Below are 5,085 nucleotides of genomic sequence, written 5' to 3' on the forward strand. Positions count from 1 at the left end.
AAAGAAAAGCTTGTAGTTAGTTCAAGGATCGCTGACCTTTAGGAGTGTTTTCCAGTCCAATCTGTTGGGGCACCATGCCCTGGCCCCAAAGTCCACCTTCATCATTCCCTGGGGACCTTGCTGCTCCATTCCCTGATGTTCCGCTGCACTCCCCCAGTGCTTTGCCTCAGTGTGGCGGGATCAGATCGGGTGCAATTCCCACACTGGAGACCCCAACTCTTGAGGGGAGTAGAAAGCCTCCTCTTTCTCCTGACGAATGGCTGGTGGTTTGGAACTGCTGACCTTGTGGTTGGCAGCCTAACGTGTAGCTTACTGGCTCCTTGTGAGTATGATTAGGGGTCAAAAATGAGTTTTAGAAAGAGGGACTGGTGAACCGTGTTAAAGGCTACAAAGAGGTAAGAGAGCATTAGACTACTAGATTCAGAAATTAAAAGCTCCAGGTAACCTGGGTGGAGCCTGATGGTGGTATCAGGTTAGCATTGGTCTACTAGCCTCAAGGTCGGCAGTTTGAATCCACCAGCCATCGCTTGAGAGAAAGATGAGGCTGTTTGATCTCATAAAGATTTACAGCCTAAGAAATCCTAGATAGGCTTGTTATGAGTTGGAATTGACTTGCTGGGACAGTGGGCTTGGTTTGGGTAAGCTGGTGGTGCAGTTATTAGGCATTTAGCTGCTTACTGCGAGGTTGGTGGCTTGAAACCCCCCACCCCCCAGCTGCTCCATAGGTAAAAGAGGACGTAGTCTGCTCCGTAGAGATCTACAGCCTAGGACACCCTGTGGGGCAGTTCTACTCTGTTCTGTAGGGTCCCTGCGAGTTGGATAGATGGCAGTGGGTGCAGTGTCTAACAGGAAAGCAGCCTGGGGTTCAAAGGTCACAGGGACTCTGAAGAACTGGGAGAACTGGGGTTGTTCTTAGGCAGAGGGACGGATGGCTGGAGTGAAAGAACCAGGGGCCTGACTGAGAAGTGGGAGGGACTGGATCTCCCAATCCAGGGCGGCAGCCTTGGTCCCAGCTCCAAGCCTCTTTCTCTGAAGTGAGAGGAAGACCAGGAGAAGATGCAGAAGGCTGCGAGAGAGTGGATGTGTAGCCTTCTTTCTCAGTGGAGGAGGCTGTCTGCCCCACTGGACAGATGTGACTTGCAGTGTAGGCTGTGCCCACCACGGAGGAGAGCCTTGAGCCTGCAGTGGGACTGTCTGCAGGTTTGGAGGCCCAGCAGCGGGCACCTTTCTGTGGAATCTGGGCTGTGACAGGCTGGCCCTGAGTTGGCTGCTGTTCCCTCCCTCACCACATGCTCACTTTTCAGAGAACCAGCTGTGTTAAGGGCAGGAGTGTTTGTGTCTGGGCATTCCTGGGTTTCTCTCTTGCTGGGTGGTACCCAAAGCCTTGGCTAGTAAGTTTTGACCTGCTGGGGTGCATTTCCCATGGCACCCACGCTTATCCTGGTGTTTAGAGTCCCCATGCGAGTGCTCCTTTGCTTATTTACCACAGCGTGTGTTCAAAGCCTGATGAGAAAGCAGAGCAGTGACTGCAGAGCACATGCCTATTTAGTACCTAGACCAGGACAGGCTAATGATAACATCAAACATTGATCTATGGGGAAAATATTTGGCATTTCAAAGAACAGGTTGAAATCAGATCTTGAAGCACTGTAGTTGGTCTGATCACGCTGAACTTTGAAAACAAAGCAGTACCATATATGGAACATGGATATAAACTGAATGATTTCCCCTACTTTTACCACAGCTACTGTTTGGCAAGCGACACGCTGGGATGGTATGTCCTATTGGCCTGGGAATTATGAAGCCCAACATGTATTCCTGGTAAGTCAGTACACTGCACTCTGTAGTGACCCAGGCCCTCGTAAGCAGGTGACCATGCTCTAAGGGGCCGTGGAGTAAGAGAAAATGAAGACAAATGAAAGGCTATCGTTGTCTTGAAGGACTGTAAGCTTCCCTCTAACCTCTCTGCACCCCCAGCTGACGGGAACACTCCTTCTTTTAAGCCCTCCTGACACATGGTTTAACCTCTCTCATGACCCTGACTGTATTCTGCATTAGATCATGTTTTCTCATGTCCTCCATTCCTCCTGTCTTGCTTCCTTGACCAGCTTTGAGCTTGTTTACAGCAGAGGCTACACCTTGCCCATTATTGTATCCCCTTGCTCAATGCCACACACAGTAAGCGCTCAATAAACATTTCAGGACTGAAGTCAGTGTGAAATCTGTGATGGCTCCGAGGATCCACCCTCTATGTGACCCTGGTCTTGAGATAACATGAAAGAACTGGGGGAAAGTTAGGGGGAGAGGCTTAGATTTTATTCAGGTAGAATTAGTCACAAAAAATATTAAAAGCTGAAATATTATAGTATTTTTCAGATTCTTCTAGTAGCCACACCCTCCTGTCAACCTTTTATCACAAAGGAGGCAGAAGGTATAACTTCTGATGCTTTGCTGCCCAGGATCCTGATCTTCCTTGATGCCCTCTGATTAACTCCACCCTAAGTAATTCAGATACTGCTAAGAAGAAGCACCAAAGAAGTTACCCAAACCTTACATGCCAGCAGGATTGGGTTCCCTAAGGAGGATGCTGGAAACAGCTGCTGGTGTCAAACAAAGAGCATCCTAGAAAACTGAGACTCAGAGATAAATAATTTCCCTGAGGTCTCACAGAAAGTAGATAGCAGAGGTGGGATTTGAATCTAGGTCAGTCTGGTTCTAGAATTGGAATTCCTCTCTTCTGTGCTTGCTTTTGAGCCCGTTTAAAGCTGAATTCCACGAGAGAGGCTGCAGCTGCAGCTGCCCCAGAAGCTCATCTTGCCCGTCATGAGCACGGGGTAAGAAAACAGCAGCCATCAATAAGCAAAAAGACAAATGACAATACATTCAAGTGTCTTGGCTGCAGAAGAGAGGGAAGATAAGCTCCATTCTCAGCACCAGCTCCTTTGAAGCAGGATGAAGGGAGAGGGTGTACACGAATGTTAACTTAGAAAAGAGTTCCAAAGAGCGCAGATTGAAGTGTACCAGAGGCTTTCATGAACTGTAAAATACATGATTTTTGAATCGAAGGAAAAAACCAAACAACAGTAGAACTAAATTAGTGGTTTGGAAAGTCAAGTGGAAAAGCATGCAACCCAGAGCAGTATTGAAAAGAAGTGGAAGTGGTGAATGAGCATGTGACACATGTTGGAGCCTCATACAGGAGGCCTGATGGATGCGCGGTGGAAGTTCCAAAGGAGAAAAAGGAAGAGGTGGAGAGGCAATAGGAAAACGATAGAAGAAAAACTCACTGGGTTGAAGGAAAAATTGATTCTTCAGGTAAATAGATCCATGCAGCACACACAAAGCACAACATTTAGACTTTCTCTAGTGAAGTTCTTCAACTCCAAGAAGAAGAAAACAACGTTTAAAATTTTCTAGGAAGAAAAGATAGGTTGTTTGCAAAGGAAAGTGAATTTGACTCTCATGGGCTTCTCATATGCATCCTTTGAGCCGGAAGACTGTGGAGTGGTGTTTCCAAACTATTGAAGGGAGAAAGGGACTGACCTTTACACAGCCAGCCAAGATGTCAATCACATCATTACAAAAGATACTCATTTTCAAACAGGAGGACATAAAATATCGGTCTTACATTGACTGTGCCTGAAGAACGTATGCAGTGATGTTGTCGATCTGAAGGAGGACAAGTGGAGCAGAGCAGAAACAGTGCAGTAGAGGAAGAGAGGTGCAGGAGCAGTGAAGAGCAGTGCACCTTTCAGGGGATACACTTGAGTCTCAGTACTAAGTTGGAACTGGATTTGGATTGTGAATTGGAATTTCTATTGTGTGTTAAGAACTTTTAAAATAAAAGAGACCCGCTGTAAAGGAAGACATACTATGCTAAAATTAAAACTTCAAAACCTCCTCTACAAAACCTAAGGCTTTGGGAGGAAGGAAGACAGTAGGGAAATAAATGTTCAACATTTAGAACATTTAGGGTACTTAAATAAATATAGGACAAATAAAGCAGAGTGGTTGTTATTTATATGTTACAGAAAGATAAATGAAGGGCTCAGTTTTAATTGTCAGGCACCAGAAGATGTATTAATCACGACTAAGGTTGCTTGTACGCAATCTACAACCCCTTAAACTTAAAAGGGTTTATACTACAGGCTCCCAAATTAATTTGACCTGTTACCCCCTTTTCAGAAAAACATTTTTTTAATTACTCAGTGCTCCCCTGACAGTGAAAAATTTTGTGCTAAAGCCCATAATCTGGGTAAAGTGTAGGTATCTGTTTTTGTAGCCCTCTGGGTCATTATAGCATCCCAGCATTGACATCACCCACTCTGGGAAGCACTGGCTTATATCATTGCATGAAAGAATTACAGAAGTAGGCAGCCCGGGAGAGGATGGTGGGATCATCGTTATTACGGATCTGGTTCCTGATATCTTTTTTTAAATCGTTTTATTAGGGCTCATACAACTTTTTTTCCCTCTGTTTTCCCGTATGTTTGAAATGAACTTGTAAGCTATTAAAGACTCCAAGTCCACTTCAGTTTTACTTTTCCTTCGTTTTCAGCCACTCAGACCAATATTTATGTCCGAGGGACAAGGAATCTGAAGGGGACAACTCATCACGATCCATACATCCATCCATTGTGTAAAGCACATTTGTACAGTCATTGCCCTCATCATTCTCAAAACATTTGCTCTCCACCTAAGCCCCTGGCATCAGCTCTGTAGTATTAAATTAAAGATGACGCCAAGGGGGAGAGTGGGGTTCCAGCCTCACCTGCTGCTTGAACTCACTGGTTCAGTAATACTACTTCAGGGTTCAGTAATGCACAGTTGTACGGTTGAGATATACAGTGAACCCTCGCCACTTCGCGCTTCGACTTCCACGGCTTCACTCTATCGCGGGTTTTGCGTAACAGCGCATGCTCTGTCATTACTGCCACTGATTGGCTCATACTGTACACGCTTCTGTCTGCATCACTACGTATCGGAGCTACGTATCAGATGCATTTTTGCTTTTGGGTAACACGAGTGTAATGGTGACTAAAGGGTGTTTTTTCATGTCCTCTACGCTCTAACTACGAAAATATT

At 45.5% G+C, this 5,085-nt stretch overlaps 1 protein-coding gene across 1 annotated transcript in view; it reads left to right on the forward strand.

The window, feature by feature from the left end:
- The first annotated feature begins 1,745 nt into the window (after positions 1-1,745).
- The window catches only part of RALGPS1 (Ral GEF with PH domain and SH3 binding motif 1), a 353,981-nt gene continuing 350,641 nt past the window's right edge, over positions 1,746-5,085 (forward strand). Inside the window, exon 1 of the mRNA XM_045288509.1 lies at positions 1,746-1,821. The gene's annotated coding sequence lies outside the window, so the exon portion shown is untranslated. The remainder of the gene's footprint in view (positions 1,822-5,085) is intronic.

The sequence above is a fragment of the Echinops telfairi genome, unplaced genomic scaffold, assembly GCF_000313985.2.
Source record: "Echinops telfairi isolate 266 unplaced genomic scaffold, ASM31398v2 ScPeMD7_22;HRSCAF=79, whole genome shotgun sequence".
NCBI lineage: Eukaryota > Metazoa > Chordata > Mammalia > Afrosoricida > Tenrecidae > Echinops > Echinops telfairi.